Source organism: Triticum aestivum, chromosome 7A, assembly GCF_018294505.1.
Source record: "Triticum aestivum cultivar Chinese Spring chromosome 7A, IWGSC CS RefSeq v2.1, whole genome shotgun sequence".
NCBI classification, from domain to species: domain Eukaryota; kingdom Viridiplantae; phylum Streptophyta; class Magnoliopsida; order Poales; family Poaceae; genus Triticum; species Triticum aestivum.
The window spans coordinates 715,336,655-715,348,794 of record NC_057812.1 but is presented as its reverse complement, the minus strand read 5'-3'; the positions used below and the strand labels follow the sequence as shown (position 1 = coordinate 715,348,794).

Sequence of the window (12,140 nt, the reverse complement as noted above, 5' to 3'; positions counted from 1 at the left end):
ATGCGCGGAAGAGGGCAACGGGATGAGGGAATGGGGGCGGCGGCGGAAGTGCTGCATTCACGCCTGCAACGACATTAAACATGGAGGAGCAGGGCCATGCATGGGTAGTGGCGGGCGGCGCGGTTGCCTCTCGTGTTGGGGAGGCAGGATTCAGAGTGGCGGTTCTGTATCCCGTGATTTGAGGAAATGACACCTGAATGGGTGCATGGGAAATTTCGTCTAGAATTTTTTACTAGATCCAAAATGCCACAGGATCTTCAGCTAGGAACTACTTAGTGGTTGCATCAGGTACTCTGTAGTATTCCACCCGAAAGCTGTGGCGAGTCGTGAGGTCGCCGTTCGTGTCACGGCTGAGATAGCATACACTTTGAAAATGTGTTTCATTTTTCACCGGGCCATGTTGGGCAGCGGCGGGCGGCGCGGTTGCCTCTCGTGTTGGGGAGGCAGGATTCAGAGTGGCGGTTCTGTGTCCCGTGATTTGAGGAAATGAAAACTGAATGGGTGCGTGGGAAATTTCATCTAGAATTTTTTACTAAATACAAAATGCCACAGGATCATCAGCTAGGAACTACTTAGTGGTTGCATCAGGTACTCTGTAGTATTCCACCCGAAAGCTGTCGCGAGTCGTGAGGTCGCCGTTCATGTCACGGCTGAGATAGCATACACTTTGAAAATGTGTTTCATTTTTCACCGGGCCATGTTGGGCAGCGGCGGGCGGCGCGGTTGCCTCTCATGTTGGGGAGGCAGGATTCAGAGTGGCGGTTATGTATCCCGTGATTTGAGGAAATGAAAACTGAATGGGTGCGTGGGAAATTTCATCTAGAATTTTTTACTAAATACAAAATGCCACAGGATCTTCAGCTAGGAACTACTTAGTGGTTGCATCAGGTACTCTGTAGTATTCCACCCGAAAGCTGTCGCGAGTCGTGAGGTCGCCATTCGTGTCACGGCTGAGATAGCATACACTTTGAAAATGTGTTTCATTTTTCACCGGGCCATGTTGGGCAGCGGCGGGCAGCGCAGTTGCCTCTCGTGTTGGGGAGGCAGGATTCAGAGTGGCGGTTCTGTATCCCGTGATTTGAGGAAATGACAACTGAATGGGTGCGTGGGAAATTTCGTCTAGAATTTTTTACTAGATCCATGCCACAGGATCTTCAGCTAGGAACTACTTAGTGGTTGCATCAGGTACTCTGTAGTATTCCACCCGAAAGCTGTCGCGAGTCGTGAGGTCGCCGTTCGTGTCACGGCTGAGATAGCATACACTTTGAAAATGTGTTTCATTTTTCACCGGGCCATGTTGGGCAGCGGCAGGCGGCGCGGTTGCCTCTCGTGTTGGGGAGGCAGGATTCAGAGTGGCGGTTCTGTATCCCGTGATTTGAGGAAATGACAACTGAATGAGTGCGTTATTTGTGGCGCTCGGCAGAGTATCGTCCGCCAATGATAATTGCTACCTGCAATTGTGGCTTCAGTTCAGATGTGTATAGGCCATTAGATCAGACATGGTCGGGTTGCGTATCTGAGTGTGAACTTGCTACCAGTGCCGCCTACCCACCAATGGTGCTCTCATCAGGGGACGTGGATCCGACATTCCGACTATGGCCAGGCCCACCGTCGGTCATCGCCCTCATTCTCCAGGTGTTGTCTTTTTTTTAACTATTCTACAGGTGTTGTCGACACGGTGAACCGGGTGATCAGCAAAATATGCTGCAGGGCAACCCCATGTTCAGTTCACATTCGCGCAAAGAAAAACCCCGGCAAATTCACCACAATTCCAAACCAAACGAGCGGCAAGATGTCATGTTGCATGTAGATGTTTTGTATGGCTTGAGGATTTGGTACCTTAGCATACACTTTGAAGAGGTGTTTCATTTTTCACCGGGACAGGCGAACCTTCATTGGAGCAAAAGGTAACAAAGTTTACTTTGTGGGGGAGGGTACCAGTTACTACATTGGAATAATCACAGTGAAGAGAACGGAGTGCAAGACTTCCTAACAGAGACACATACTAACTCACTCCAGGATCAGGATACAGTGAGGTTAAAAACATCAGGGGATTACAGAATCTGAGCGGCATAGCATCCCAGTAATTAAGATCTACTCCTAATAATCAGAAGGCGATGACGGCACTCGCTAATGATGGTGGTGAAGAGATCCTGCGTCTTGCTGGGCCAAAGAAGCCTCCATTGCTGCAGGAAAAGTAATGTGTGAGAGATAACGTCAGTCAGTTGGATGTTCCAAAGAGCCCACCGAACCGCTGTACATACCAATGCAAAGATAATCAATGCTCCCAGTCGGCTCAGATTTCAGCCATGTAATCATGTCTTGGACTGATGGAGGGTGCCAATTCCAACCCAAAACCTCCCGAACAGAAGGAGCAGACAAAGACAGCAATGAGAAAACAAAAGAAAACATGATCAGTTGTTTCGGTTTCCCTGCACAGGGGACACTTGCTATCAGTAGGCCCATGCCTATGAAGTACTTGTTCTTTTGTAGGGATTCTATTCTATCATGGACAACCTATCATGTTAAAACCAAAATCTTCAAAGGAATTTTTAGCTTCCAGATTTGACCAAATATGGGGTTTGGACTCCCAGATAGGAAAGCCAACGATACATAAATTTTGTGGTGTAAGTTTTGTTACCAGTGAGCTCCCATTACAGCTTCACTTCTTTCAAGAGTTGGCAAATGTACATATAGAGATGCAAGTTTGTTTGAATTTTCACGACTCGGGTTCTTTCAGCAGCTCCAAAGATAGCATACCAGGACAAATAACCATCTTACAGGTCGGAAAGGAATACATGCATTGGACACACATAGACAAATTGTTCTTTTTTCTCCCTAAGATAAGAGGGACACACAAATAGTAACCAAACAGTCACTACAGAAGCATTACATGAACGAATAAACTTCTCCCAGTTACACTGAAATGCTCAAGACTGCCTACTAAAGATTATTCAATAGCACGTAGTACATATATGGGAAAGGATAGTTTACTCACTGTGAAGGGGCGCACCTAACACAGTGATCACCTTACTGAAGCGCTCCGAGGTGATCTGTGCCCACTCACAGACCCTCGGTAAAATTCTTTCGAGGCCTTTATTCCACGCATAATAATTACCCGCCCATATTGTGTTTGTGACCTTTGGTTCTATCGTCAGCTGCTCAAGAACACAAGCATTCCCCAAGATACAACACGCCAGCTCAATCTGAGCCTTGTAACAGCGAAATCCGCTCATGAAGACCGTCTTGAGATGATCATGGCGGCGCATACCCGCCACCTCAGCACTGGAGACACCACTGGATATCATATAGAACATCTGCATTGGAAGATTGCAATCATTTGGTCAAACTAATCCAACTACAGTTCTTTTCTGAAGGTCCATATATTAATCTTTCTAAATAAATAAAATTGCACTCACATGCAAGTGCGATGTCTCCAGTCCGGGTGCAGCATCCAAACAATGGGCCAGTTGAAGAACTTCATTATCGTAATTTGCTTCTCTACAATTTACACTTAGTTAGCAAGTCATATGCCTCAAATGCATAAACATGCCCTGTGGTCTTGCTGGCAGCTTCTGCAACTGAAACATGACCCGGACAAAAAAGATGACATAACAGTAACACCAATTTTGAAGAACTATCTATGAGGTAAGCAAAAAAGAAAAAAACTAGGCAACCTGTGCATATTTTGATATAACAGCTTGCATATTTAATATCTTTACTGGAAAAATGCTTGGAACTGCAGTGAATGTGTGGGTCACTGCTTTAGTGGCCATAAACATTATTGTTGCCTTCTCTAATTTTGAGCAACCATGAAGCACTATAGGGATCACTTCCCCTCTGTACTCAAAATGAGCAAGATCAACAGCATGAAACTCAACCGTCTTGATATCCCATGTACTATCAATCAGCAAATGTTGAAGTTTATCGAGTTTGTGTGGTACGCTTAAACTAGTAACACGAGAGCAGCTGATGATCTGTAAGTCCTCAAGTGCTGAACACTTTGCAAGCAAGCCAGGAAAATCCCCGAATATCTGAACAGATTTCAGAACAAGCTTTCTGAGTATTGTAAAGCCACATATTCCTGAGTGTGGCTTTATAGAAACAGCAGCGAGAAACAATGACTGCACAAATGAGCTATCTTGAGCATCCAAGGCCTCAAGAGGGAAGTGGTGAACTCCATATAATGGACCATCAATTATTAGCAGATCAAAATGTATTATCTTCGCCTTCGATGAAGTGGCAAACGAAATCCACCTGTCAAGATGATGAGAGTCTTCTTTGTGCAGGCCACACCTGATGCTGAACTTGTTGACTCCTATCCCACTATGTTTGTTGGATAACCGAATCTACAGTCTCAATGAACTTTGCTTGCTTTATTTTGGTACTATCCTGAGCAGCGAACTCGTCATCGGTGTCAGAATCCGGATCAGTGAGATCATGAAAACATAGATTACAGTGGAATGTCCAGAGCATTTTCCAACTTCTTGAAACAATGCTTGTCCTCACGGCCTCTCTAGTGGCAGCAGTGACATTATAACAGGTTGAACCTCCTGCAACAAGAAAGGACATGAACTATAGGTGGGTTGAATTTTGAAAAGAACTAACTGCCATCGGTAGACAAAATGAGATGAAAGCAAGATGCCCTAAAACATCCTGATAAGAACACAAACAGAACACCAAATATTCCACCCCCCCCCCCCCCTACAGGTTCAGATCCGTGGAGAAGGCAGCAGGTATTAACTGAGCTGACGGGAAAACAGAGTAACTCAAACAGAACACCAAATATCACCCCCCCCACCACCCCACCCACTCACCCCCACAGGTCCAGATCCGTGGGGAACACAGCAGGCATCGCACCAAAGATCAATTATATTAGAATAAATCCAAGGCGTTCCGTCGATCTACCAAGGACCAAGCAATCACACAAGCACGACACCGAGATTTGTTAACGAGGTTCACCATCATGGCTACATCCCGGGGCTTGACTACAGCGCTCCTCCCCGTGACACCGTCACAATACCGCACACCGGCCACTCGGGCGCCGGCACACGCCGCCGACTCCTCCTTGCGCGCCTGTGCTATTATGTTAGCATAGGTTACATCGTGTGTCTACACTCGATATATATGAAAGGCCTAGGATATAAGTGTCCTACTTGGACACGACTGCATATCCTGTCTACACACCGTACGACTCCAAGTCCAACTATAACCTAACTTGTACAATAATATTCGACACAACTCTAACAAACTTCACCTTGGCGAATATTCTCCACCACCTTGAATTCGTCCGTGCGTCGAACCTCCATGTACATTGGACTTGAGATACACCATGAGCACCGCTGCTACTCCCAGACTCCATATGACTCCACCTGCAACTGTAGTCCCTTCTCGTCTTCTTCACAGTCAATACTCGAGCAAAATTAAGTTTCTCATTGCTCTACTTTGTGCTACCAACTTTCGGAGTTTCCGTTCAATGCCATCACACGCCGATAATTTATCTGCGTGAAAATGAACAACTCACATATTGGATGTCACATACAAGAGTTACCTGAACTCAACATCACCGCTCTTTCTTGACCGTCTGTCTAAAACTTGAAGGAATTTCACCGTCACCCTGTGTCACCCTGAGTCAAATTCGCAGTTGTCTCATCCTTTTTTTCCGGATAGTCTCTGGGATGTCCCACAACTATAGCACTCCACCTCCTTCTGTCTTGTCATCCGCACTTTGCCATGTGCACCGAGCACCACAGAATATACGGCCATGTACTCTCTCTGTTTTGACAATTTCAGACTTTCCGCCACTTTCTCAGATTCCCCATGGTCAACTCTCGTCTATCAACCGGCACCGATAGACCCAGTCACCAACTTGAATCCGGTACTCGTCAACACTACTTCAGCACCCCCTGCACACTTTGTCTGACCACATGTCTCACCATTAGTGCATTGGCCTGTCGCTGTGTCCCGTGCTTACCGCACGCCTCGCCACTATCACTGCGTCGAGCCTCTGCTATCCTGGTCGAGTCTCTTGGGTAGCTAGCCCACACTGCCTCAACCCCCACTGCAGAGAACCACCGATCATCACCGACCGATGCCGAGTATCACGTCTCCATCAGACCACTGGTACCCAGTCCGATCCACGTTCTCTTGTTATCCCGCTGAAATAGGCTTCGACTCTCTGAATTCTTACGCCATAGCCCCTCCATCAGCACAGAGTGTGGTCCTCCATCAGACTCCAACTCCACCTTCAACATGACTCTATGGTGGTTGTACGTGCCACCCTCCCGCGCCCTGTCGACTCCAAGCTCTCAAGTGCACCGTCTTGAATCAACCCTGCGCAATAGTCTGTCGAAGCCGCACAAGCCCTCAAGCCTGCACCACGTGTTTCCACGCCCCAGAAGTCGGCCACCATCAGCATCACGCTCCTATGTCGTCGTCGCTGAAATCACCACCATCTTCTGCTTTGACCGACATCCCCGTCGATCCGTCAGACAGTCCAGTCCGACCCAGCCGAAGTTATCCGACTGCAATTATGCTCCACCCTGCGTCGTCTCCGTCCGCACATCCGTGCATTGCATGACGCCCTGTGTTTGCATGATCCTTTACGGTGCGCTCCGGGCTTCCAAATCATCTTCCACGAATCCGCAATCATCACATGATAGTACCATCTTAGCATGCTTGACTTCCCGCAACGACTTCAAACATCCCTATTGTGCCAACAAAATTTCCATCCTTGTCTACCACGATTGACCCATGGAAATAACCAAGCTGCAATACTTCCCATGCACGTGCCTTTGATCCAAGCCATGCTCCACGTAATGCACCGCTTGTAGCACAACACCCGATGCCATTTAGTTTGCTGCCAAAGCATCTTTCTGGTGGACGCTCACCATGATGAATTTCTCCGCTGATTGATTTCTTGTGCCTTGCATCATCTCGAGCGATCTACTAGCGGCTTGCCTCGCACAGGAAAGCCAGCCAGTGCGTCCTTGCAGCAGCACCTGGCCTAGCCCCGCCTGGCCCGCACGCCTATGTCGGACTGCAAGTTTGGCCTGACCCAGATCCCACGCATCACGTACAGGCCGCCGCCTCGCACTGCTCCAACTCCATTACGCTGCTGCTGTTTGCACGCGTGACGCGACTCACTCCCGATCGGATCGAACTGATCTGACACGTTGCCGCATAAGCATCTCGCCGAGATCGATTCTTTTTTTTTTCCCACAAAATCTCGTGTCGCTAGCATTTTGCTTTGTAGCCTTCCAGCCTACTCATAAGTCATAACCGTGCCACCAGGCAGCCCTTGGACCGCCTTCACGCGTGCGCGTACGCTGCCTCTGCCTGCAACCAACCCAGCCTGGCCACGCACCAGCGTCCCTCCTAGCAGGGCACAAAGAGTTGTTCCTGTGGCACCTACAGCAATTGAAGTGGAAGTTTATGATATTGTTCATGAGATTTCGGATCAAGTCATTCCCAAACCTCGTAGGATGACAAGGATGCGTACTACTTCAGAGTGGTACGTAATCCTGTCTTGAAAGTCATGTTGCTAAACAACAATGAACCTACGAGCTATGGAGAAGCGATGGTGGGTCCAGATTCCGATAAATGGCTCGAGGCCATAAAATCCGAGAGAGGATCCATGTATGAAAACAAAGTGTAGACTTTGGCAGAACGGCTCGATGGTCGTAAGGCTACTGAGTACAGATGAATTTTAAAAGGAAGAAGGACAATGATGGTAAGTATCACCATTAAGAAAGCTCGACTTGTCGTTAAGATGTTTTCCGACAAGTTCAAGGAGTTGACTATGATGAGACTTTCTCACTCGTAGCGATGCTAAGAGTCTGTTGGAATTATATTAGCGATTACTGTATTATTTATGAAATCTTGCAGATAGGATGTCAAAACATTGTTTCCTCGACGATTTTCTTGAGGAAAGGTTGTATGTGATACAACCGGAAGGTTTTGTCAATCCTGAAAGATGCTAATTAGTATGCAAAGCTCCAACAATCCTTCTAAGGACTGGAGTAAGCATCTCGGAGTTGGAATGTATGCTTTGATGAGATGATCAAAGATTTTGGGTGTATACAAAGTTTATGAGAAACTTGTATTTCCAAAGAAGTGAGTGGAAGCACTATAGAATTTCTGATGAGTATATGTTGTTGACATATTGTGGATCAGAAATGATGTAGAATTTCTAGAAAGCATATAGGATTATTTGGAAAGTGTTTTTCAATGGAAAGCCTGGATTAAGCTACTTGAACATTGAGCATTAATATCTATAAGGATAGATCAAAACGCTTAATGGTACTTTCAAATGAGCACATACCTTGACATGATCTTGAAGGTGTTCAAGATGGATCAGTCAAAGAAGGAGTACTTGCCTGAGTTGTAAGGTATGAAGTTAAGACTTAAAGCTCGACCACGACAGAAGAAAGAGAAAGGACGAATGTCGTCCCCTATGCTTTTGTCATAGACTCTATACGGTATGCCATGCTGAGTACCGCACCTGATGTGTGCCTTGCCACATGTCTGGCAAGAGGGTACAAAGGTGATCCAGGAGTGGATCACTAAACAGCGGTCAAAATTGTCCTTGGAGTAATAAGGACATGTTTCTCAATTATGGAGGTGATAAAGAGTTCGGCGTAAAGGGTTACATCGATGCAAGCTTTAACACCTATCCGAATGACTCTGAGTAGCAAACCGGATACGTATAGTGGAGCAACCATTTGGAATAGCTCCAAGTGGAGCGTGGAAGCAGCATTTATAATATGACCTAGAGATTTGCAAAGTACATACGGATCTGATTGTTGCAGACCCGTTGACTAAAACCTCTCTAACAAGCAAAACATGATCAAACCCCAGAACTCATTGAGCCTTAATCACATGATGATGTGAACTAGTTTAGTGACACTAGTAAACTCTTTGGATGTTGGTCACATGGCGATGTGACCTGTGAGTGTTAATCACATGGCGATGTGAACTAGATTATTGACTCTAGTGCAAGTGGGAGACTGTTGGAAATATGCCCTAAAGACAATAATAAATTAGTTATTATTATATTTCCTTGTTCATGATAATCGTTTATTATCCATGCTAGAATTGTATTGATAGGAAACTCAGGTACATGTGTGGATACATAGACAACACCACGTCCCTAGTAAGCCTCTAGTTGACTAGCTCGTTGATCAATAGATGGTTACGGTTTCCTGACTATGGACATTGGATGTCGTTGATAACGGGATCACATCATTAGGAGAATGATGTGATGGACAAGACCCAATCCTAAGCCTAGCACAAAGATCGTGTAGTTCGTATGCTAAAGCTTTTCTAATGTCAAGTATCATTTCCTTAGACCACGAGATTGTGCAACTCCCGGATACCATATGAGTGCTTTGGGTGTGCCAAACGTCACAACATAACTGGGTGGCTATAAAGGTACACTACAGGTATCTCCGGGAGTGTCTGTTGGGTTGGCACGAATCGAGACTGGGATTTGTCACTCCGTGTGATCGGAGAGGTATCTCTGGGCCCACTCGGTAGGACATCATCATAATGTGCACAAAGTGACCAAGGAGTTGATCACGGGATGATGTGTTATGGAATGAGTAAAGAGACTTGCCAGTAACGAGATTGAACAAGGTATCGGGATACCGACGATCGAATCTCGGGCAAGTACAATACCGCTGACAAAGGGAATTGTATACGGGATTGATCGAATCCTCGACATCGTGGTTCATCCGATGAGATCATCGTGGAACATGTGGGAACCAACATGGGTATCCAGATCCCGTTGTTGGTTATTGACCGGAGAACGTCTCGGTCATGTCTGCATGGTTCCCGAACCCGTAGGGTCTACACACTTAAGGTTCGATGACGCTAGGGTTATAAAGGAAGTTTGTATGTGGTTACCGAATGTTGTTCGGAGTCCCGGATGAGATCCCGGACGTCATGAGGAGTTTCCGAATGGTCCGGAGGTAAAGATTTATATATGGGAAGTCCTGTTTTGGTCACCGGAAAAGTTTCGGGTTTTATCGGTAACGTACCGGGACCACCGGGAGGGTCCCAGGGGTCCACCAAGTGGGGCCACCAGCCCCGGAGGTTTGCATGGGCCAAGAGTGGGAAGGGACCAGCCCCTGAGTGGGCTGGTGCGCCTCCCACAAGGCCCAAGGCGTAGCTAGGAGGAGAAGGGGGAAACCCTAGGCGTAGATGGGCCTAAGGCCCACCCTAGGGCGCGCCCCCTTCTCCCCCTCTTGGCCGCCCCCCCTCCATCCCATCTAGGGCTGCCGCCCCCTAGGGGTGGGAACCCTAGAGGGGGCGCACCCTCCTCCCCTTCTCCTATAAATAGTAGGGGTTTTGGGCTGCCCAAGACACACGATTTGATCTCTCCCTGGCGCAGCCCTACCTCTCTCCTCCTCGTCTCTTGCGGTGCTTGGCTAAGCCCTGCTGGAGTACCACGCTCCTCCACCACCACCATGCCGTTGTGCTGCTGCTGGATGGAGTCTTCCTCAACCTCTTCCTCTCTCCTTGCTGGATCAAGGCATGGGAGACGTCACCGGGCTGTACATGTGTTGAACATGGAGGGGCCGTCCGTTCGGCACTAGGATCTCCGGTGATTTGGATCACGACGAGTACGACTCCTTCAACCCGTTCTCTTGAACGCTTCCGCATAGCGATCTACAAGGGTATGTAGATGCACTCTTCTTTCCCTCGTTGCTGGTTTCTCCATAGATAGATCTTGGTGACACATAGAAAATTTTGAATTTCTGCTACGTTCCCCAACAGCCGCTGCATCGCAGCTCCAAGAGTTGTCGGGGAGGCTCCATTGGAGCACCAGGAGCCGCCGACGAGAGCTCCATTGGGGCACCGAGCTGCTGCACTGCAGCTTCGGGCTCGCCGACGAGCGCTGCAACGTCGCAATGGGAGGCAGCGGCGAGAGCTCCATTGCAGCACCGGAGCGGCGAGCTCCACGGGGCCGCGACACCGTTTTGTGCTGCACTGAGAACGCCAGTGAGCTCCACTTGAGCACCGAGCGCTGCACTGCAGCTCGACAGCCCACCGGTGAGCACTGCAACGCAGCACCAGGAGCCGTCGGCGAGCGTTCCATTGCAGCACCGCCGCCGACGAGCTCCACGTGGTCGCAGCGCCGCTTGTGCTGCACTGCATCTCCGCTGGCATTGCGAGATCCACGGGGACGTAGCTACCTCCGGCGATGAGCGGCGCCCAATTCCGACCTCCCCGTGTTGCGCTGGAGCACCGGCGACGAGCAGCGCCAGCCTTCGGCCTCCTCCTTCATGCCGCGGCGCCGGCCTCAGGCCCTTTCTCTCACTTGTGATGACAGACGAAAGGGGAAAAGGAGGAAGAGTGGGGGAGAACGTGCGAAGACGAAGGAAGAGATAAGGCTTTGGCTGGTTGCGAACGGTGTGTGGGGCTGGACACGTGTCGTGTGCTCCAGGCGGTTTACGCGGCATGAAAATCATCCGGCTTAAATAGAACGTTTCCTTTTATTAGTAGGTACTAGCAACAGGGCATGTGCGCTGCAATGGGATGAACAAAAAATTCATAATCTCCAATGACCATAATTACATTTTGCTGCATCACCGAGATACACTATCACTCTCAATTTCGTAAAATCAGGAACAATTTTTTAAAACTCACGAACATTTTTAAAATTCATGAACACTTTTACAATTTTTCGAACATTTTCTAAAAATCAAGAACAATTTTTTGAATTCATCAACATTATATACTATTTGCAATCTTTTTCTAAAAATTATGACAATTTTTTAACAATTTTCTTGAATCGGTGAACATTTCTAGAATGGACGAACATTGTTTTGGAAATTAGTGAAACAAAATTTGAAATTCATTAACTTTTTTTGATTTAGCAAACATTTTTTGAATGCATGATCATTTTTTGAATCAGCAAATATTTTATGAAAGAAATAACTATTTTGTAAGTCTCGAACAGTTTTTGATTTTTTAGCATATTTTTCCGTTCATGAGCGTTTTTTCAATTGGTGAAATTATGTTCAATTTCATTATAAAAATAATCACGTGAACTTTTTTAAAAATCATTAACACTTTTTTATTTCCCGACCATTTTTATGAAAATTTCGAACATGTTTTGAATAAGCAATTTTTTT

General features: G+C 47.2%; 1 pseudogene; it reads right to left on the bottom strand.

Moving 5' to 3' along the window:
* Positions 1-2,986: 2,986 nt before the first annotated feature.
* LOC123153845 (uncharacterized) lies at positions 2,987-11,101 on the bottom strand (annotated as a pseudogene).
* Positions 11,102-12,140: the final 1,039 nt, after the last annotated feature.